Source organism: Hibiscus syriacus, unplaced genomic scaffold (assembly GCF_006381635.1).
Source record: "Hibiscus syriacus cultivar Baekdansim isolate YM2019G1 unplaced genomic scaffold, ASM638163v2 tig00111095_pilon, whole genome shotgun sequence".
Taxonomy (NCBI): Eukaryota; Viridiplantae; Streptophyta; class Magnoliopsida; order Malvales; family Malvaceae; genus Hibiscus; species Hibiscus syriacus.
In genome coordinates, this window is record NW_024062980.1 from 2,672,843 (window position 1) to 2,698,370 (window position 25,528).

Sequence of the window (25,528 nt, forward strand, 5' to 3'; positions counted from 1 at the left end):
ATCAATAAATATATGCACAATATTAGATGTAGCCTAAAATCTTCAGCTAAGTCCTTGTTATCTAATATTGCTCACTAGAAAGAACTTCATAAACCAATGAAATAATAAAGTCTATAATGATGATTGCTCGGGGAAAAAAATACGTCTGAAGGATACCAGCAAGGAGTACTTCATAATAGAGTAGAAATAGCAGATGTGATCCACTAAAACATATTTCATGTATTGCCTCACCACTATTTTCAACCATGTGTCAGAACTTTGAAACAGTGATTTTCATTTTCATTTTTGGACGGCCTCCTTAAAATAACTATATCAAATTGAACCAGTAACGAGCAATCAGAAGAAAGGGAATCTAAATTTGATTCAAGAACAATATGTAAATATGTTCTTACATCTTTATATATAAGCGTTACAGATTGGTAGGCTGAATCTTTGCATTGGTATATATTGTAATTAATGTAGGATATCTAGTTATCTAGCATAGGACCTTTATTCTTGTATATATACACATAAGGTTGATGAAGGAAATATAAGAGAACATTAATATTCTACAAGGAAGAATAAATGCACAAGACCAAGATAAGTCTTGGAAATGGAAAAATTATGGCATAAATGAAATATTAAGCTAGAAAACCTTTCGTTTAGTTTTTAATTCGATGTAAACGGAAGAATAATGGCGAAAAACCAATTGCATCCCTTTGATCTTTTACTTATCAGACAAAAAGTTCGCAATATTTATCAGCTTCAACATCTAATGATAAATTTTATATGAGAGGAAAAGATAATCCACAAATAATTAGAGAACAAAGCAACAGATCACCATCACTAGGTTAAACCTATAGTCACAATCAGTGCTAAATAACATATCATATTCATCACCACAATCATCATATAATAAAAAGTTCTCTTATAAATTTACTTAGAAAATTTCATTTTTTATGTCCTCATGAACAAACATGTTCTTAACTAGAAGTCCAGAAACTTACTGGATAACATTGTATTCCTCCGTACACCCAGCAGATCGATATTCCATACCACTATACTCTTCATAACCGTTAATCTCAACCCTTCTATGGAGCCATTGTCTTCCTGCATTCAACAGAGAAGTCAATTATTACAAATGATAAACTTGCAAGTACGTATAGACTAATTTGAAATAAAAGAACGTGACAGAACATCATTTACCTTACTTCATATCTTAGGATTTCTTTGCTCACTAACCCATTTTCTTCTTTTACTAGGACTCTCGTTCCCTATCAGAACCATATAGACTAGAAATTTCTTTAACTAAAAATCTAAAAATCAACTTTCCCCATTATTTCTTCATAACAAAGAAAAAGGTAGTTGGTGTCATGTGTTCACTGATAAAACTATCGAGTATATCTGAAGTCAACATAAGATCAAAGATAAATGGAGCCGGATTTATTTTATATATTTTCTGTAGTCAGTGAGACTACCAATAAGAAGAGGGATTCATCTCAATTCCTCACCTGATCCCCCATGTGACGAAACAAGATGACTTAGACTACTTAAATATATGTTACATGGCATCATAAATGACGCCAAAAATTTAATCACCTAGATTTCTGGAACCACAATATATATATTAACAGTTATATGCAAATTGCATATGAAGTATCATATGTCCCGAGAGCCACATAACCAGACTGAGGACTATGTTGATAGATTCAAGTACACGGACATTTCCTACTAATTTGATGCTTAAGTCTTGGGATACATTGCATACCTGTAGGAAGCAGGGGAGGATGCACTAAGCCCCCTAGGGGTCAAGTGCATCCCCATTATTTAGAAAAAAAAATGAAATTTAGTATAATATATTAAAGAAAAATGGAGGAATTTTTTTTGCACCCCCATTATTTTTAAGAAAATAAAATTAAAATTTTGGACCCCTATTTATAAATTTCTGGATCCGCCACTGGTAGGAAGGTGAACCATGGAAATAATTCTACCCCCAACCCAGGGTACAATTTTTAGTGACCAATCACCATTTTCCAGTTCAATTGGAATTCTTGAAAGTTTTCCTCCCTTGTGTCCAGAAACATCTTCTAAATCAGGAATATGTTTAATACTTTCTGCATATCAAATTCTCAAGTTAAAAAAATAGCACAAACACAACATCATCAAATAATACTGAAAATATATATAAGGAAATTGTTTGATAACATCCTATCTTTTGTCCACAGCAGGTTGTCCAGTTAATCCAAGTTTTCATATGCTTATGGTAGAAGTTTTAGAAACAGAATTCAGGATGGTGGGCAATGCACCATTCAACTCATAAATCATATATAAAAATGAAACTTATGCAAATAATCAAAAGGTAACCTCAATCCGACGATTTGTGAAATGTTTGTTAGAATTGACAGGGTTACACAATTTCATATTAACATGAAGCTAGCAAGTGCAGATTTGAAATAAACTTCAAAAACAAATCCATATCAACACAAAAATGACATACAGATAATCGTCTGATATAAATTGACTCATTTATCAACCATGTGTTGGATATCAACTCATTTTATCAATCAAAGGGTGATTTTATGCATTTATGCATTAAGAATGAGAACCGGTTGAGAAAGTTTAAAAAATATTAGCAAAAGATGGGGATCTGCATAAATGAAATGAGTTAAACAGGCTACATCTGCATTCACCTAACATGAAAAATTGTACTCATTGAATAGATTAAATCGAACATGCTATGTTACATATTCCTTAAATGTATAACATAAAGAAAGTTGTTAATTAAAATGATTAATTTCAGGTTGGCAAAAAAACACAGATCTAGGGCCAAACTTCCAAGTCGCTTATCATAAGACAACAGCCATTGTAAATAATAAGAGTTAATGAAATTTAAATGGTTTCATATACATGCGTGTTTGTCAAGAAATGATTGAGAAAGGCGGCTTTGAAGAGACAAATTTACCTAAATGCAATCTATGATGCTCTTTGCTGGATGATATCAGCTTAGCGACCTCAATTTCAGAAGGCATTTCTATTTGCAGATCCTCCCCATCGATGCCCCATGTGTCAAGCTGTTTAAAAACAAAAAGATAAAATTCTTTTGCTGCTTGCTCCTAATTTATTTTATATGCAATTTTCAGGTTCTTTGGAAACTAAGATGTACCATTGCACCTTCACCAAGCAACAGCTGAACATGTAGGTGACGGTTTGGCCTCTTCCACAATCCTTCAGTCTTTAGATACTTTGACGGTGACGACTGATGATTTAAGTTCCGCAACATAGTGAGTCAAAAGATATTCATCTTCAGTAAACCCATATCCGTCACAATCGTCTTCAAAAAGAATGCCTTTTGCTTTCCCTGCAAAAGAAAAGACTTAGCTTTTTAAAAGTGTTTATACCATAAGATCCCAAAAGAATTGAAAATCCACTGAGTCTTTTATGCAGCATAAAGCCCCGTCACTGGGGAATTATTCAGCATGAATCTTTAGGGAATGAATAATCATAAAAATTTCTTTCAACTTATTTTACTTGCACCATGGAGTTGATTGATATGGATGTGTCCAACATATACATTCCAGTTTTTACCAAGTTTCTCCTGATATTTGGAGGGAGCATACTTCCATATGTCTATAGGATATTACTGGACAGGAAATTCTCAAAAGATAGGAACTCAAACCAACATCGTACCTTGCAAGTCCACAATCCTTCCCCAAGAGAATTTACACCCTACTATAAGATGAAGTTGTTTGATGTGTCTTACTAGGAAACTTTTCATTTTTATGGTCACAGAGTTTCAAGGTTTGAGGCCCTCGTTAACAAACAATAAAGATGAAGCCCCATTTTGTATCATTTCTTCTCCAATCACCCATCACAATTTTATGCATAATCCATATCCCTTGACATACATGGGAATTCTAGGATTGGCATATTTGGCAACTGCATTGGTTTTCTCTAAGTCAGAAAAACATCTAAATTATCATAAAGAGAGACACATTCTTCAATCTAGCCTTATATAATTTTGTATAAAAATCAAGGATGATTCTTTTAAACCTCAATATAGCACAATGCAAGAAAAACACAAGATGGTACAGAAAAGTGAATGTATATGTCAAGATCCATAATATAATCGGAGAGGGTGGAAGTAAGTGAACCAAAAAAAAATTAGAATTAATACATCAAATTACTTAAAAGTACCATGCTCATCTAATGCGACAATTAGTGTCAAATCATCCAATCGGTTTGATTCATCAACATGCTGATGAGGAGGACCTGAAGGTATAATATATCCACCTTGCAAATATAAAGCTGGCAAATCCTGAAATATCCAAGAAAGAACAAATAAAACAAACATCTGCTATTGGCAAGGCTAGAAGCTCAAGAAAGTTGGAAGCTAGTTGTCTTGCAAAGTATACCGGATGTGAATCATCGAAGTCAAAGCTTAACCAAATTCCTTTAGGCAACAAAGGTTGTAATTTATCAGACCCCAGATATGGCATTATGCTAAGAGGAAATATAAATTGTCAGAAAACATGTAACACAAGGTAAAATATAAAAGATAGAATATCCTAAAACTAATCACTTAAGGGTAATAAAATTATGCGGTTTTTTATGTTCATAAGTAATAAGTTTATACTAGAAGAATCAGTTTCAATTTTCTAGTTCACCTGATGAGAGCATCTTGCAATAAAATTCAAGATGAAACAAATATCACATGATAAGGGATCAAATTTATGCTTGATGTCAATTTTAAGTTTAAAAAATTACAATCTATTGCAAAAGGGAATTGTTTCTTAAAAGGGTCTGAATTATGACTATTGAAGTAGCATAGTACAAACAAATTTGATTTGTTTCATGCCATTTTCAATTCATGTTATCATGTTGTTCCTGGAATTGATAGTAGACATATCCTTTTAGCTGTGATTGTTTTACAAACAATGGCATTTGTCTAATGAGCTCCTAAAAGGAAAAAAAAGTTTTTATAATAGTTGGATGACAAAAAAGAGATGTTATGCTTCTACTGCAGCTATGTACAGCCCAATGGTTAGACAATTCTCCAATTAGTTGCTCATTAATTACAGTTCCAAACAAGACAATCTTTAGCACATTGTTCATTAGAAAACACTAAAAAAGTCTTCCAAACAAATAATAGTTTCAATAAGTTGTCTTGTCAATCCCAAATAGCAAAGTGCACAATGATAAAATAAACAAAAAAAGCATGAAGCAACACAAATCATGCAAAAATGCAACTATCCCGTAGCATTCATCTTTGAAGGGAAAGATATTGAACCTTGAATGGACCAAAAGTGGGCCCAAAAGGAAACAACTCTCCAGTGTCCTCAAATTGGGATCTTCTGGATCTGCAAAAACCGTCATCAGAAGTCGCAATGAAAAAACCAATACATCAAGTCGTTTATCAAAAACATCAGTATAATTATATTAAGTTACATCTAATTGAGAAAATCAAGTACAGAGACCCACCAGCAAAAAATGCAGGAGTTGCCACAGGAGTACCTCTAGTATGAGCCATATAAAAAAGAGTGTATATATGTGGTAAGAGGCGATAGCGCCTTTTTAATGCAAGACGACACACTTCTTCACACTACATAACAGAACTGAAGTTAATTCCAGCACCATTGAGAACCAAATGGAATATTCAGTCTAAAAATAGAACATTATGAATAGTTCAACAAGGGAAAGGAAATAAAACTAATCATACAAATTAACATGAAATATATTTTAGGTGCTTTAGGCTATTTGTACTCACTTTGCTTATTTCCTAGTGCTAAGTACTTGGAAACCAAACAGAAAACTGACAAATTTAATTTAAAATAGAACTCATTAATATGGGGAAACCAAAGAAAGACCCTTAAATCAAAATCTGAAAATCTCTAGCAAACCATTAAATTAAAAATAACTTTGAAATGTAAAACTCAAGAAAACAGAAATATCAAAATCATTAACAAATCCCACTCAATCTCCTGAATCTGCTCCTCATAATTGGACATCCAAATTAACCCTTGAGCATTAGCACACCTCCTAAACACCTTTGGAGGCTACTGTAACATGCTCCATCAAAAGGTTCATGTAGAACTTTATAAGTCCTTAAAAATCTTCGCTATTTCCAATCGTGTATTATTTTTTTTATGATGAAACAAATGTAAATCTATCACATTTTTCTTCTTTTCCCTCAACTAGTCATAACTAATTTTTCTCTATTCAATTTCCTCCATTATAACCAGACATAAGGATTATACAAACCTCTTCACCAAATGACCATGGCTCATGGTCAATGGTGCCCGTCTCTGAGTGCCCACGACAGAATGGAAACATAGCACCAAAACCCATCCACCGCCCAAAAAGTTTGGGTGTAGCATTTCCCGCAAATCCACCAATATCAGGTCCTGATAATGGCTGACCACTGAGGGCCTATAAACAGTATAACATTTAAAACAAAGAAGTACGTTATTGAGCACATAAATCTGCAGAAATTTATTTTCCAATTAAAACATAAAGGTGAAGAACTTAATCAGTCAAACGGTCAATCAACCAAAGATAAGGCTGCCACAGGTGTGTGCATTTTGCGTCTTGATTGTGTTTAATAAAATGGTCTAAAGGAATTTTGAATAAAATTTTCTAATCCAATAAATGGTAAGAGATTGGAGTTCACTCATCAATAGTTTCTTGGCTAGAAGAATGTTATCAAGGCATGTTTTTCTTTTGATAAAAGTTAGAGGTCTCATTAAAAACTCCCTTCGTATTTGTCCACATACTAACAAGTATGTTAACGAACATTGGAAGGAAGAAAAGAGTACCTCATATTTCATTAAATAAAACACCCAATACATATGAAAACACGGAATACCTCATACGGGGATAGACACCATTACAAAAAACCAGAATCACCTAAAACTCTCACCTCATCAACTACAAATCCTCAGATACAATCACCCTATTCCGAAGTTACATCTCCAACAAAAGAAAAAACAACCCAACACCTAAGGACATAATAGAACAGAAAAAACAACACCTGTATCCATAAAAACGAAATCAACCGACTCTGAAGAGAACTCCACTGAAAGCACCATCACGATCCAAAGCCACCAAAAAAATTCCGCTACTAAAGAAATCATCAATGGAACAAAACCACACTTCCTTCCCATCAATCAATTTGTCCTTGCAACTTAATTCAAAACTCTTTTCTTTTGCTTGGATTTCTTCACCACACGATTTCTTCTTAATTTCCCAGGGAGAGGGGTCACTGCTGAGGAATCTTTCTGTAATTGTATTGCGTCATCGGATATACCATTAGAAGGAAAGAGGCCCATCATAAGAACATCTTCCGAGGCCCGGAGGCTGACTCCATCAGAAGGGTTAACTGATTTATCAACAAGATGCTCCACGGTATTTAAGTCTGAATGATCTAAAGCCTCCTTTGAATAAAACCCTGAATCTGAACAAGGGGATAGAGGCAATCCAAACCCAACACCGACAGACCCGCTTTTAATTAGATCATCCTCACCAAATTTTTTACTCGAATTCTCAACACCTTTGGCACTCTTCCAGATTGAAACCTTTTCTAGGCTGGCAGCTTCAATTGCAACATATTCATCGGACATTTCAAACCTGAGGAGAACACTGGCGTCCCTGACTAAGAATTGTCTGACGAAGCCCCAAGAGAACAAACAAGATCTAATGACTCATTGCCTTCCTCAGGGACTCAAGACATTGGTTTGAAGGAAGGCTCAATTTCATGCACCAGAATTTTAAAGAAATTAGCACCGACCTTCAAATCCAACAACTCATCAATTCTCACTTGAGCCTTTGTGAGGATTTGAATTTTTGTCCGATCAAAAGATGAAGGAAATTGAGAGCTTTCGTTGATTGCTAATATATTTCCCCACCTAGCTGCAATGTTCTTGAAAGTAACCCAATTCCAAGCGTGAAAAGGAATCCCTTCGCAAACTAACCATACTCGACGGCACTCCACCACTAGACTCTCCGACCAAGCAACAACTTTGGAAAACCACTCTGCAAGAGTCTCTGATTTTTCATTCTTCACATTTCTCAATGTAGCAGAGTCTTCAAATATCATTAGAACTACATTCCCAGCAGCTCTCATTAACGAGAAACCAGCGAGGCCTTTGTCTTGCATTTGGATAGCAAGATTGCCGATTTTGATAAATTTCTTGCACCACCCCATTAGACAATTTCACAACACTTGAAGTTTATCTTCGTCAACACCGCATTCTACTGTATAGAGATTATTCCTCGTAACAACTTCCATCTCAGACTTTCGGTGGACAACTGGTGAGGACTTTCTCCAATAAGATCGTGAGGGTTGTATTTAGCCAAAGAGACACCAATTTTGTTGCCATCAATGTGATAACCATTCATCTTTGAGATCGTTTTCCTTGCTTCTTCAATTGTTGCAAAACGAATGAACCCGAAACGAAACCCCTTTGTATTTGTTTTGGTTGGAATGAATACATCAATTGCCTGACCGTGGGTGCAAAATAAAGATCCAAACCTCTTCCAATGGATCTTCTCTGATAAGTTTTCAATGTATAACGTATATCATCCAATTATGAACCCATTACTGATTTTTGGGCGGCATTCATTCTACCAATTATTATTATAACCGATTCTACCACTTTTTGCTACTGCACCAGACTTGTCACCGCAACACCCAGCCTCCATTGAGACACACCCACGTTAGATAAGACCACGACGAATGGCGGAAGACGTTGAGGAGCGTCGAAGGGGGGATGAACGACTGACACCTAACACAATAACAGAGAACACGTTCAAGATAGGAATGAAATGACCAATCTTGAATTTTAGGGTTTTATCCCTTTCTTATTTATTATCACCGGAGTCAAAATGTCGGTTGAAGAAATTGAGGAGCCAAGTCTTCTTAGACGTCGGCAGTGGCTTGCTTCGGGTTTGGGTGCTCTTTATCTTGGGGTTTAGATAGAAAAAGGAGTTGAAAAAGAATAGAATATGAAGGAGAGAGTTATCGGTATTTTAGGGTTTATTTGGATCTCCTCGACTGCTTCAAGTGGTGGTTAGGGAGTAACTGTCGTTAAGATCCGGTGGCGAGCGTAGCGGCCATGGTTTCTTTAGGGAGAGACGGAAGTCGCATGGAGGGGGAGAAAGTAGAGACTATGCTTTTACAGATTTGATTCTTCGCGTCGTCGTCAAAGAAGAAGAAGCGTCGCCGAAAAACAAAAAGTTGAAGAGGCTCGGCGTAGATCCACTGTGTTGTAGTCTCTCCCTCATGAAACGAAGCCTAGATCCTTGTTGCTGGCGTCAAGGCGATCAGACCTTGAAGTTTTGGTGGTTAACGCCAATCGGAGGTGGCGGTCGGTGCGGCGTCTGACGATGGTGATGACGGTGGTGCGGCCCCCGAAACTCCCAGCCTAGAGAGAAGAAGAGAGAGGGAGTTGGGGTAGAGAGAGAAGATACGCCTTTATCAAGGAATGTGCTTAGTGACATATAGTAAAATGCTTTAAACCCTTTTGGGCAAGGTGCATGGAATTAGGTGCACGCCAGTATGCTTAGGCACACTTTTTTATAATGCAATAAGTCATAAGTGCAAAAGAATCTTGTCACGTTTAAGTTCTCTTGATTGAAATCTTCTCATTAGCTTTACTTTTACTAGTAAGGAAGGGAACTATATCAATTATAAAAGTCTCTACTCCTCAATATCTGAGAATTCGATAACAAAACATGGGACCATAAGAAAATGATGCATATTGCCCAACGAAAGAAGATAAAAATTTTGCATGTTTTGCAGATAATTGGAACACTGTTTTACATTTTATGCTTATATAAACACGCAGAAATGTAGACACACAGATACAAACACATACATCTATATATTTCACCTTCCTTCACTCAGGTGAGCACCTTTTTTGGCCTTGCGCCTTAGGCAATATAAGAATTCTAGCGCTTAGAGTGCATCTTGCACCCTGGACAACGTTGGCTATAAATAGAAAAATAATTTACCTTCTACATTGTCACAAATACAGCACAAGCGTCACTTCCACACACAAACAACCTGAGCCTTAAAAATTTCCAAATACAAGTAAAAGAAGGCTGTACAGTAGAAAACTAAGAGAAAGACATACTTACAGAAAAAAATAAAGCAAGTCAATACAACAACTAAGCATCAAACAACAGCAAAATTTCAAAACTGACCTATAAATTTAATTAACATAGACATAAACAAAAACATGTTTAAGGCATTAAGGTCGGCTTCACCATATAAGACAAAGAAAGGAAAACGGAAAGGTAAACGAAACACATAGTTAAAAAACAAGTAGTAGTAAAGAACTAAAACTAATTTCATTAGCCTATCCATTCATCAAACCAACGACATGATATCCAAAATTTTCATACCAATTGAAGCATCATGGGGATGGACATTTGAAGGTACTCCTAATTTGAAAGGTTATCTCCAGTCCATGTTGCAGCATACCTTTGACTCCCAATAAATACAGCTCTCGTAAGAACAAAAGGACGTCTTTTTCTATTAGCTAATCCCATCCCTTCATAAGTTGATCTTGCCATTAGCATGCCATAGACCTAACATAATAACCAATACCAAGAATAAGGCTTAAAATCATTAATGCAATCAATTGTTCATTTCATATTACTTCGAAGTGCAAATCTGTTGATCAGTACAACCATAAAGTTCTTTGTCCATAATATTAATGAAAGAATACATAATATATACCACCCATAGTTAGATGCAATTGGAATGTGAATAAATAGAATAAAGACAATGTTAGGGAACACTACATTATGATAATGTAAATGACTTTGACAACCACCAAGTTCATCATCACCCCTATGAATATTGCTCTCAGGCATTGTTTTTGTTACAGTCTGTCAAGAGTAAAGTGAGAACAATTTCTAGTGGAAGAAAAAAGTGAAGAAGAAAGCATACAACAAGCTTTCAGATCACCTTACAAATAGTTGGCTCATTCATATCGTTCCAATATACCATCAATACCATTAGAAATGAAATCTTTAACTAAATTTGACCACCAAACACGAGCTTTTGACTATGTAAAATCAGGGAAAACACAAGGTCCAGGCCACACATCCCCTTAATAGCAAGAAAAAATCTTTTCAGAGCTAAGAAAAACAAGAATTAAGCTTAAATGTGAATTTGTAAAGAAAAATACCAACAAAAGGAATCCCATCTGCTTTCTGTATCCAAACATCATGCTTAGTCCCATTATCATAAACAAAGTAACCTTCTTCTTGTTTAATCCCAGGGTCGAGCATCCAAATTGCCTTGAAACCAGTATCATGGAGATCTTTCACCAAAGACTTAGGATCTGGGAAACGCTCCTGAAAGAAATCATTATCATTTACAGTTTTCTTGAAACAATGATATTGAAGTTTCATTGTATGATAGTTTAGTTCTAGTTGTTGCTACTACTTGACAGATCTCAGAACATGGAGGATAATTTATTGGACAACAGCTGCCAATATCAGAGTACATAATTGTTGAACAGGATTGCTATTCCCAAACATTTAGTTTCCACTAAAACGGAAGAATTTTAACTTTCACAGTTCCAATCTACAACAAATATTTGTTGAACTTCTTCATCTTTAGATTATTATAGGAGTTTTAAGATAGTTATCTAGTTTTTTATGAAGTATCTTCCCATAAGAAATGTTAATCCTAAACGTTCAAGAATTAGAAACTCTAATTACATAAAATACTAAAATGTAAAGTCGTTGATAATATATTTAAATAGGCATCAAACTAATTTTCTGCTTTCTGGCACAATCAAAATGAAATCCATGTATTTAAGTCAATTAAACTGATATTCTTCTTGTTACCCAAAATTTTAACTACTCCATACTGAGCCTATATTTGCTGATCAAATGACAATTCAACCTATCCTTGTTCACATCTAATCATAAGCTATTCTTGGCCAGAGATACAAAACTGTTGGAAATTTGGTCATTGAAAGCCTTGATTTAGTCATAATTTGTGAGATATTCTAGGATCTGTTTTCTATGTAAATATAGAAACTAAAAGATGTAAATCAAGACAAAGTAGGAAAATAGAAGCTGTCAAATATTTGCTCTAATTAGTTTCCTTTTTATGTTGTAATTTCCCTCTGCATAAAAGGAGCCTTGTACTCATTCAAGAAATAAGACACATATTATTTCTTCATTCTTTTCTAAGTTGGTGTTAAAGCTATAATCGTGTCTTAACCCTAAAACACATCAGTTCCAAAATCACCGTTGCCATGTCCGAAGTCGCGTCTGAAATCACCTCAACCCCTGCTGTAGCTAATCCATAGCACCACTCCAATTCTCATTCCGTCCAAATCACCACCATCCGCTTAAATGGTGACAATTTCTTCCGATGGTCACAATCTGTCCGGATGTATATTCGTGGGCAAGGGAAAATTAGTTACATCACTGGTGACAAGAAGGCTCATGCTGTTGATGATCCGCTGTACGCCACTTGGGATGCTGAAAACTCCATGGTTATGACATGGCTGGTCAATTCCATGGAGGAGGACATAAGCTCCAATTACACGTGTTATCCTACTGCAAAAGAATTGTAGGATAATGTTGGTCAGATGTATTCTGACCTGGGCAACCAATCTCATGTTTATCAGTTGACTTTAAAATTGGAGGAGATTCGTCAAGGAGATAATTCAATCACCACATATTTCCATTCATTGAAAAGGTTGTGGCAGGATCTTGATCTCTTCAACACATACGAATGGAAAAGTATTGACAACTGTAATCACCATAAGAAAACTATAGAAGAAAACCATATTTACAAGTTTCTTGTCGGCCTCAATGTTGAGTTTGATGAAGTACGAGGAAGGATTATTGGCAGACCTCCTCTTCCATCCATTGGCGAAGTATTTGCCAAAGTTAGAAGAGAAGAAAGCCGAAGGAATGTCATGCTCAAAAAGATGAGTACTGGTGAGTTAATTGAAAATTCTGCATTATTGAGTGATGTTGCAGCCTACAAGGCAGCAAACTACCAGCGCGGGTCTGATGATAAACCACGGGTCTGGTGCGATTTTTGTAACAAACCCCGCCATACACGTGAGACATGTTGGAAAATTCATGGCAAACCTACTAACTGGAAAACCAACAAGCAAGGAGAGAAGAATCATGGAATTCCTACTGCAAGTGAAGCTGACTCAGGTCCCTTCAACAAAGAACAGATTGATCAACTCTTGAAACTGATAAAATCCAATTTCTCGTCCGGTATTCCTAGTGTTTATTTGGCACAAACAAGTAGTAATCCTAAAGCGCTTTATTGTCCAAATTCCTCTCCGTGGATAATAGATTCAGAAGCCTCAGATCACATGTCTAGTTTTTCTCATTTATTTAATACCTATTCACCTTGCCCTGGAAATGAAAAAATTAGAATTGTCGATGGTAGTTTTTCACCTATTGCAAGAAAAGGACTCATTAAACTGACAGAGAAAATTAATCTCAATAATGTTCTTCATGTCCCTAAATTAGCCTGTAATCTTTTGTCTGTCAGTAAACTATCTAGAGATTCTAATTGTTGCATTACCTTCTTTGAATCACATTGTGAATTTCAGGACCGGAACTCGGGGATGATGATTGGACATGCTAGGATGATTGAAGGTCTTTATTACTTTGATGAAGTATCTACCAGTAATAAAAAAGTTCAGAGCTTTAGTGGTACTAGTTCAATTTCTATTCGAGAAAAAATAATGTTGTGGCACTATAGACTAGGACATCCTAGTTTTCTTTATTTGAAACACCTATTTCCATAATTATTTAAAGGGATTGATTGTTCGTCTTTTCATTGTGAAAATTGTATTTTTTTTCAAAAAACCATCCTTCCCCTTATTTACCAAACGATTATCAGGCCTCCAAACCTTTTTATTTGATTCATAGTGATGTTTGGGGCCCTTCTAAAGTTACTACTATTTATGGTAAAAGGTGGTTTGTTACTTTTATTGATGACCACACACGTTTATGTTGGATTTTTCTAATGAATAAAATGTCTGACGTGAAAGATTTATTCAAAAAATTTTACACTCTGATAGAAAACCAATTTCAAACCAAGAATAGTATTTTACATTCTGATAATGGAACATAATATTTTAATGAGCACTTAGGTGAATTTTTGAAAGAGAAAGGGATTTTTCATCACTCTACATTTCGGGATACCCCTCAACAAAATGGCATCGCAGAATGAAAAAATAAACATTTACTTAAAGTAGCACGTGCCATAATGTTTTACATGCATGTTCCCAAATACTTATGGGGTGAAGCAGTTTAACAGTCGTTTACTTTATAAATAGGATGCCTACTAAGGTGTTAACATACAAAACACCACTCGATTGCCTAAAATCATTTTTTCCTGGAACAAGGTTGTTTTTTGATTTACATGTAAAAGTTTTTGGATGTACTGTCTACGTTCATGTTCCATGCCAATTTCGTTCAAAACTTGACCCACGTGCTATTTAATGTATTTTTTGGGGTACTCTTCAAATAAAAAGAGGTATAAGTGTTCTGATCCTCAAACAAAAAAAATTCATGTGAGTATGGATGTGTCGTTTTTGGAAACAAAACCTTATTTCATAAAAAATTCTCTTCAGGGGGAGACAAGTGATGTAGAAGACAATTTTTGGAACATTTCTATCACACTACCCAATGTCATTCATCCTACACAAAAACCATGCATTTCTGAGAGTGGTCGCTTTGAAAATCCAAATTCAAGTGTTTCTAATAATGATTGCCTAAGAGAACCAGGTTTGTTGGTGCCTAATGAAGGAGATTCTCATTTAGGGGGAGAAGTACTACAAACTAATCAAAGTGATTTGAATTACGAGCTTCATTTACACTATGAAGAGATTTCATATGAGAAATAAAGACTCAAATATCAATCATGCACGAAACAAATCTGAAGCTCTGAGTTTTGGTGTTGAAACTTCAGGTAATCCTATCCTTAGTACACCTTTGATTTCCTCCACTTTGTCCAACAATTCACTTAGTATTCCTGATCTTGATGTCCCTATAGCACTTAGGAAAGGTGTCCGAAATTGCACTCAACATCCCATTGCAAAATATCTTTTCTATCACAGACTATCAAAAAACCATAAAGCTTTCACATCTAGGATTTCACATTTGTTTGTTCCAAGGAATATACAGGAAGCATTGGATGATCCGAATTGGAAATTAGCAGTCATGGAGGATATGAATGCTCTAAGGAGAAGTGGTACATGGGAGGTTGTTGATCTACCCAAAGGAAAGAAAATAGTCGGGCGTAAATGGGTGTTTACAATAAAAACTAAAGTTGATGGAAGCATTGAGAGATACAAGGCGAGATTGGTGGCTAAAGGCTTTACTCAGACATATGGGATTGACTACCAAGAGAATTTTGCTCCTGTTGCTAAAATAAATTCTATTAGAGTGTTGTTATCTCTTGTAGTTAAGTCTGATTGGCCTCTACATCAACTTGACGTTAAAAATGCATTTCTCAATGGTGATCTGGAAGAGGAGGTGTATATGAGCCTACCGCCGGGATTTGAGAAGAAACTTGGAAGTAACAAAGTAGGCAGCTTACATAACTCACTATATGGACTCAAACAGTCACCAAGAACTTGGTTTGACTACTTTGGAAAGACAGTTATCAGTTATGGCTTCTTGCAGAGTCAAGCTAATCACACAATATTTTATAAACATTCAAAAGATGGTAAAGTTGCAATTTTGATTGTTTATATTGATGATATTATTCTCATTGGTGATGATGAAACAAAATTAGCTATTCTAAAGAAAAGACTAGCAAAGGAGTTCCAAATTAAGGACCTGGGAGCTCTTAAGTATTTCCTTGGAATGGAATTTGCAAGATCTAAGGAAGGCATATTTGTCAATCAGAGAAAATATGTTCTTGATCTCCTTGGAGAAACAAGTTTACTTGGTTGTAAGATGGTTGAAACTCCAGTTGAGCCAAACTTGAAGTTACAAGCTGATAAGGTTGAAGAAGTAAAGGAAAGGGAACAATATCAGAGACTTGTAGGGAAGTTGATTTACTTGTCTCATACACGACCTGATATTGCTTTTGCGGTTAGCATGGTAAGTCAATTCATGCACTCACCAGGGACGGAGCATTTTGAGGCCGTCTACAGGATCTTAAGGTTATTTGAAAGGAACTCTAGGGAAGAGGCTCAATGTTCAAGAAACATGGACATCTTCAAGTTGAAGTCTACACAGACGCAAATTGGGTAGGAAGTGTTACAGAAAGAAGATCAACATTTGGATACTGTTCCTTTGTTGGAGGAAACCTAGTTACATGGCGGAGTAAAAAACAAAATGTGGTAGCTAGAAGTAGTGTTGAAGCAGAATTCAGAGTCGTTGCCCATGGAATATGCGAGGCGATGTGGATAAAAAGGATTCTTGAAGAATTAAAGTTTTCTTTGTAACACCCCCAACCCGTACCCGACCCGGATCCGAGTCCGAGGTGTCACATTGACTTTTCAAAATATTTACTTGTATAAAATAGTGAGTAATTTAAAATTTTTATATATGTAACTTATTCAAAAGATTTCCAGAACTATTCAGAGCTTAAATGTTTTTGCAAAACCGATCAGAGCATATACAATTCAAAACATTAATTACATGCCAACTATTTTCAATATACAGAATACATCTAATTCAAAACATCTTTTCTGATCTGATCTTCGGTAAGAAGTAACTGGACCTGTCTTGCTCCACTTTGCTCTTTACGCTTCTCTCTTCTGTAACCTACGTGTGAAACAATCACACGCTAAGTTTATGACTTAGTGAGGCAAATAAACATAAAATATAAACTATAATTTGTAATCATACATGAACAATTACTACTATCATTCATACCCTTATTCATGTAACAAATCCCTATAACACATATGCAATAGATCATTACATATAAGAACATATGCACACACATATACTCATCACTCATCATTTCCATCATTAGCCTATTTCATTATCAATATTATATTTTATATACTTAAACAGCATTTCATTTATACATACATCATATAATCATATAATACCACTCATAGCACAAAAGCATACAAGTCACATGTAATATATTTGTTGTTATTTCTTTATTAGCCCATGTATACATATGAGAACTATAGATATGTGAATCTATAGAGGTTGTGCACTAATGCTGTCACCACAGCTCGTATAAATGCACCAAAGTACCACGTATAATTGCACCGTAGTGCCGCGTAGAAATGCACCGAAGTGTCATATAAGGTTGTCCCTAAGGACCACGTAGAAAATTCCTTAAGAATCATATACATATGCCAAGGATAAAATATGTGTCTCAAAAGACCTCACACATGTTCCAAAAAATACATATATGTCCCAAAAGACCGCGTAGACCCTTGATTCTTGGCATGCCAACTATACCCTAGCTCTCATGGCACATAACATTGGCATCATCATTTATGTCATTTCTAATTTTCACATAAACACGTAGTTCACTTTCACATAGCACGTAGATTATGTCACATAAGTTGAATCACATATATGTATAATCACGTAGATCACTTTCACATATCACGTAGCTAATATCAACTTTTCATACTATTTCACATTTCTTGTCACATTGCTTATATCTTATTTTTATGTCTTATATATATATATATATATATATATATATATTATATATATATATATATATATATATATATATTACATGTTCATATAATCCATCATTTCATCATCTAAATGTGTATTCATATAATTCATCTTCCTATATATATATATATATATCATATTTTCTATACTTGTATTCCTATCATTTATATTCTCCTTCTCATAATCTCATATGTCCTGAGAATAGCTTATATCATATGTATAAAATAACTTAATCATATCATAGCTTATACCTCATTCTATGATATTCACCTAGATTATATCACCTCTGTCATACTCATAAACATATATCACTTCTATTATTTCATTTATATACTAATCTAATCTATTTACCTAATTCAATTCATATAGTACCTATAACTTTCTAATATGACTCCGTAGATTTCTATCATACAATCCATATTTCATAATTTTTTTAAGCATATGTATCTTTCCCATCTAACTCATCTTATATGTTCCTATTATCACTTATGTTCAAGTCTCCTATTTGATATACTATTCTCATATCATCATATAGGACAATATTATCTATCTTGTTTCAATTCTCATTCAATGATATAATTCTATTTTACTATTTCACATAAATGATCATACCATGAAATACATATACAATAACATGTCAACACATACTATAACATATAACTCAGAAACTCATAACAAACACATGTTTATGTTCATACTTCATGCACAATACTATAGAAAATAGACTTATCGCAAGTCTTATTTCCCTTTAAACATCAAATATAAAATAATGCGCACTCACATAACCTCACTAGTCAATACCGCTTATGATTTCCTCTCTTTTGATAGAATCTTAACTTGATAATCATTCTAGAACTTGTTCATGTTCGATATCTATATAATCACACATTGATACATATCAATATCCAATTGATATACTCTAATCTATCATTTCTTAGACCAAAAGAAAGGTCTAATTATATTTCCCCTTTGAAGTGCATCGATACATTCTACAGTGCATCGATTCATTCTTTAACATGTGCATCGATGCACTACCCATGCATCGATACACCAATAACCTTCGATGTTTTCATTTTAAGGGGGTGCATCGATGCACTAATTGCATTCGATGTTTCTTCTTTAAAGAGTGCATCGATACACATTGAATGTGCATCGATAAATGTGCATCGATACACCTTGCCCAGAATTTGCATTTTAAGCCCGAAAACCATTAACTTTTCACTCAATACTTCTATTTTAAGCCCCTATCATGTCATTAAACTCAACTACCATTACTTAAACCAACTTAAATCTATATAAACCATCTTTATCTTCCATATCTCATCATGATTCTTAAAATTTAAGAATCTTACTAAACTTTCAAATTTGATATTAATCATTTCTAACTTCATAAATCTCTTATTCTTATTGATGGCAAGTCAAATTCAACTTTCAATTCTTATTATAAACTTTATTTCAATATTTCACTCAAGAACTCCAAATCTTTAATCTTCCCTAACTACTTTATCTTTTGATTTTAAGATAACTTAAGCTTTCCTTAAGCTTAGTTATCATCTAATGATCATAACCCAACCTTAAATTTAACCAGAAATTATATAAATAGAAGACTCACCTTTGGTTCAAGCCTTCACGTGTGAAGAAGGAAGAAGATAAGATAATAGAACTATAGAACCTTTTCCCTCTTCCCACGTGGTTCCTTATCTTATAAGGGAAAAATAAAAATCTTTCTTGTCAAATGACCAGTTTACCCTTTATTTCATTTAATAATTACCAACAATCCCTCAAAATATTTACAAATAAGTCCTTGTATTCTACAATTTTTTAAAATCATACTTCAAAGTTTCAAAAATTCCATTTTAGTCACTCACCCTGATTTTGGGATATTACAAATCTCCTCTCCTTTTAAGAAAATTCGTCCTCGAATTTTCATTGCACATACCAATAAGAACATGCCTTCTGATGTTCTCATGTTGCCTCTTTTACTTAACCTTTCATTCCTTTAGTTCTTCAACTTCCCTTTTTTTTCCTTATACATTCATTTACTATCACTTATTATATACACAGTAACCAGTAACCTCAATCCATTCATGTCTTTTCTCTCCTTTAATGCTGCATTTTCCTCCGACCTTTCTAAAATTCCATATAATGTCTCTCATCACATAGACAGTAACAACCATCTCTAATTACCTTATAACCATGACCAAACTCTTTTTCCATCATCATTTAACCAAGAACACGACCTTAAACCTTCTTTAAATATGATTCAACATACACTTTAAAGAATCTTTTCACATCACCTTGCACACTTTTCTTACTTCTATATCGAAATTATCATTTACACTTCCATATAACCTTTATCGTATATGATATTTTAGTTCAATCCCTTTCCTTTCTTTATTCCATTATTCCTTTATTTATTCCTTATACACCAATCATATCTTTCCTTTCATGTTCACATACTCTTGTCTTATCACCTATACTCATCTCTATGTACCAATCTTCATTGCATCCTCATAACTTTGATAACCCATTTCTTATACAAAACTTCATTCTTTATCATTTCTTATACTTGTATTTTCCTTCCTTAAGGTTCCATGCAATTATTTATCTCCTTTTTTACATCATAGTTATCTGATCAGAATACACAACTATATTCAGATTCACATCATAGTTGATTAACTCAACTTTATTTTTTTCCTCCAATCTCATAACTCTATCACTTTTACTCTGATAGTTAGTCAATAGGATCTGTTCAATCTAGGGCACAAGCCCTATTCAACCAATCATATGCATCATTTCCAATCAAAATTATCTCAAAATTAGTTTACTTAACTTGTCAATTTCACCTCTATTCTCATACATCCTGTAAATTCCGATGTTCAAATTCAACATTATAACTTCCTTTTTCTTATAAACTGATCATCGATATACACATTCTCAAACTCTTCTTATCAATCCTCAACTTTACTCAAATATACAAATCTTTATTTCCTTTACTATACCATATTACTATGATCCAAATATATAACTGTATCCAAATCCATTTCATATTTGCTTATCATATTCTGACAATATCTTATAATATTATACTTCCAGTATATTCCCATCACATATTCTTATTAGCCAACGCTAACTTTTTCCTTCTAAAATGCAATCTCTTATCATATCCACACTTTTGCTTATGTACAACACTATTCTTTGTTTCAACTCATAAACTCTGGCTTTCTATATCTTATACGCTTATCACTGATGCACTTATTCTTGAGCTCTTCTATAAGTACACACCATGTCATTTGATCTTTTTAACGTTCTTATAGTGACATTTGTTCACTATATTCTATCTTATCCACATACTAACAAAACTAATCCATATCGCTTTTCCGATTCAAAACAATAAAGATCTTCTATCACTATTCTAATATGATTCAACTTTCTAAAATCAACCTTTAATCTTATAAGACACTTTCTGAGGTTTCCGCTCTTCATCCTGCCTGGCCAGAGAAGGTGAATTGCTATCACCATCAGATTTGTCAGTTATCAATTTATTTTACTTTGGCAATTTCTATAATCAATTCCTACTATATCATACAAATCTTATTCTATTAGCAAGACAACATACTCCTTACACTATCATATCATAAATTTTCACTTTTAGTTGGCATGTACACATTTGTAAACCTCATTTGACTTCGGTTTAAGCCTAAAATCGGCTAAACCTTAGCTCTGAGACCATTAAATGTAACACCCCCAACCCGTACCCTACCGAGATCCGAGTCCGAGGTGTCACATTGACTTTTCAAAACATTTACTTGTATAAAATAGTGAGTAATTTAAAATTTTTATACATGTAACTTATTCAAAAGATTTCCAGAACTATTCAGAGCTTAAATGTTTTTGCAAACCGATCAGAGCATATACAATTCAAAACATTACATGCCACTATTTTCAATGTACAAATACATCTAATTCAAACATCTTTTCTGATCTGATCTTCGATAAGAAGTAACTGACTGTCTTGCTCCACTTTGCATGAACAATTACTATCATTCATACTTATTCTGTAACAAATCTATAAACATATGCATTATCATTACATATAAGAACATATACACACACATATACTCATCACTCATCATTTCCATCATTAGCCTTATTCATTATCAATATTATATCGTTTATTACTTAATACATATCCTCTTATACCTAGAATTTAACCAACATTGACTCATTAATCATACAATCCACATATCATCAATAAATCATATAACCATTCATAGCACAAACGCATACAAGTCGCATGTAATATTTGTTGTTATATCTTTATTAGCCAGTATACATATGAGAACTATAGATATGTGAGTCTATAGAGGTTGTGCACTAATGCTGTCCCCAGCTCGTATGATGCACCGAAGTGCCACGTAGAATTGCACGTAGTGCCACGTAGAAATGGACCGAAGTGCCATATAAGGTTTTCCTAAGGACCACGTAGAAAATTCCTTAAGATCATATATATGCCAATGATCAAGTATGTCTCAAAAGACCTCACACATTCCAAAGAATACATATATCTCGAAGGACGCGTAGACCCTCGACTCTTGGCATGCCAACTATAAGCTCTCTGACACATAACATGAGCATCATTTATGTCTTCACATTTTCATAAACATGTAGTTCACTTCACATAGCACGTAGATTAGTCACATAAGTTGAATCACTATACGTATAATCACGTAGATCACTTTCACATATCACGTAGCTCATATCAACTTTTCATACTATTTCACATTCTGTCACATTGCTTATATCTTATTTTATGTCTTATCATATATATATATATATATATATATATATATATATATATAGATATTTACATGTCATATAATCCATCATTTCATCATCTAAATGTGTATTCATAATTCATCTTCCTATATATATATCATCTTTCCTATACTTGTATTCATCATTTATATTCCTTCTCAATCTATATGTTCTTATTAGCTTATATCATATATAAAAAAACTTATATCATATCATAGCTTATACCTCATTCTAGATATTCACCTAGATCATATCACCTCTGTCATAATCATAAACATATATCACTTTTATTATTTCATTTATATACTAATCTAATCTATTTACCTAATTCAATTCATATAGTACCTATAACTTTCTAATATGACTCCGTAGATTTCTATCATACAACTCATATATCATAATTTTATTTAAGCATATGTATCTTTCCCATCTAGCTCATCTTATATGTTCTTATTATCACTTATGTTCAAGTCTCCTATTGATACTATCTCATATCATCATATAGGTCAATTATATATCTTGTTTCATTCTCATTCAATGATATTTCTATTTTACTATTTCACATAAATGATCATACCATGAAATACATATACAATAACATGTCAACACATACCATAACATATAACTCAGACACTCATAAAAAACACATGTTCATGTTCATACTTCATGCACAATACTATAGAAAATAGACCTGTCGCAAGTTTTATTTCCCATTAAACATCATATATAAAATTATGTGCACTCACCTGGCCTCACTAGTCAATACCGCTTATAATTTCCTCTATTTCGATCGAATCTTAACTTGATAATCATTCCGGAACTTGTTCATGTTCGATATCTACATAATCACACATTGATACATATCAATATCCAATTTATATACTCTAATCTATCATTTCTTAGACCAAAAGAAAAGTCTAATTATATTTCCCCTTTGAAATGCATCGATACATTCTACAGTGCATCGATGCATTCTTTCAGTGCATCGATGCACTACCCATGCATCGATACACCAATCACCTTCGATGTTTTCATTTTAAGGGGGTGCATCAATGCACTCCTTATGCATCGATGCACTAATTGCACTCGATATTTCTTCTTTAAAGAGTGCATCGATACACATTGAATGTGCATCGATACACCTTACCCAGAATTTGCATTTTAAGCCCGAAAACCATTAACTTTTCACTTAATACTTCTATTTTAAGCCCCTATCATGTCATTAAACTCAACTATCATTACTTAAACCAACTCATATCCATATAAACCATCTTTATCTTCCATATCTCATCATGATTCTTAAAATTTAAGAATCTTACTAAACTTTCAACTTTGATATAATCCTTTCTAACTTCATAAATCTCTTATTCTTATTGATGACAAGTCAAATTCAACTTTCAATTCTATTATAAACTCTATTTCAATTTCACTTAAGAACTCCAAATCTTTAATCATCCCTAACTCCTTTATCTTTTGATTTTAAGATAACTTAAGTTTTCCTTAAGCTTAGTTATCATCTAATGATCATAACCCAACCTTAAATTTAACCAGAAATTATCTAAATAGAAGACTCACCTTTGGTTCAAGCCTTCACGTATGAAGAAGGAAGAAGAGAAGAGAATATAACTCTAGAACCTTTTCCCTCTTCCCACGTGGTTCCTTATCTTATAAGGTAATAATAAAAATCTTCCTTGTCAAATAACCATTTTACCCTTTACTTCATTTAATAATTACCAACAATCCCTTAAAATATTTACAAATAAGTCCCTGCATTCTATAATTTTTTGAAATCATACTTCAAAGTTTCAAAAATTCCATTTTAGCCATTCACCCTGATTTTGGGATATTACATTCTTACTCGACTCCAATGAAGGTCTATTGTGACAACAAAGTTTCTATTACTATCGCTCATACTCCAGTTCTTCATGATCGCACGAAACATATAGAAGTGGATAAACATTTCATCAAGGAGAAAGTCAATGCGGGAATAATATGCATGACATATCTTCCAACTGATGAACAATTAGCTAATGTACTAACGAAGTGACTACACAAGAAACAATTTGGTAAGCAGACTACCAAGCTGGCTATAGAAGATATCTTTAAATCAGCTTGAGAGGGAGTGTTGGAAATTTGGTCATTGAAAGCCTTTTTCTGTTGTAATTTCCCTCTGTATAAAAGGAGCCTTGTACTCATTCAAGAAATAAGACACATATTATTTCTTCATTCTTTTCTAAGTAAAACCTAGCAAATTTCTATGTAGGCTTATTTGAAAAAGTTGGGAGAACCACATTAAAGTCCATAAAGATCATCTAAAATGAACGTGCCATGTCAAAGGTGAAACAACGAAATCCATCCATGTAATCGATGTCCATCCATATCTCATCACAAGGTATACCCTTCTCTCGAAACTTTCTCGAAATATGTAAATTTTGATTACGGATCAGGTATTGTCATTATCAATAATGAAAGCATCCTTATAGAAATGAGGAGTTTATACAAAGAAAAGGAGAAGAGCATTTCAGAAACTTAAATAACTAAGAACTAACCTCAAGAACTCTCTCCGCAGAGTTATAGCTCCAACGGCATTGGTGATAGCCTAATGACCACTTTGGAGGCATAAAAATAGTTCTGCACAGAAAAGTTTAAATTAAGAAGAATGAAACATTGATGAGAAGATAATATTTAAATGATGAATTGATAAAAAAGGAAAAGAAAAAAAGAAAGGTTGCTATGCATATCAACCTTATCATCAAATTAGTAGATCCTAACTCGGAACGGCACCTGACCTATAAACCTTTCATCACTGTTAATTTTACTGAAAATGTTCAAGTATAAAACGTTTTACTTTAATTGATTGAACGAAATCCGTATGAATTAAAAAACTCACTTGCCTACCCAAATAAAAAATATGTGCTTCTTTGATTTATTACCCTAGTTAATTAACCTAAATACTTCCAATAGCAGATTCTCAAAATAAGGTACAGGCTTTAAAATCAGAGCAAAAGGACCAGAACGGTGCTAATATTCTCCTTTACAAAGTATGACTTGCCAAACACAAAGC

General features: G+C 33.8%; 1 pseudogene; it reads right to left on the reverse strand.

Moving 5' to 3' along the window:
- The window catches only part of LOC120152782, a 31,852-nt pseudogene extending 6,755 nt beyond the window's left edge, over positions 1-25,097 (reverse strand).
- Positions 25,098-25,528: the final 431 nt, after the last annotated feature.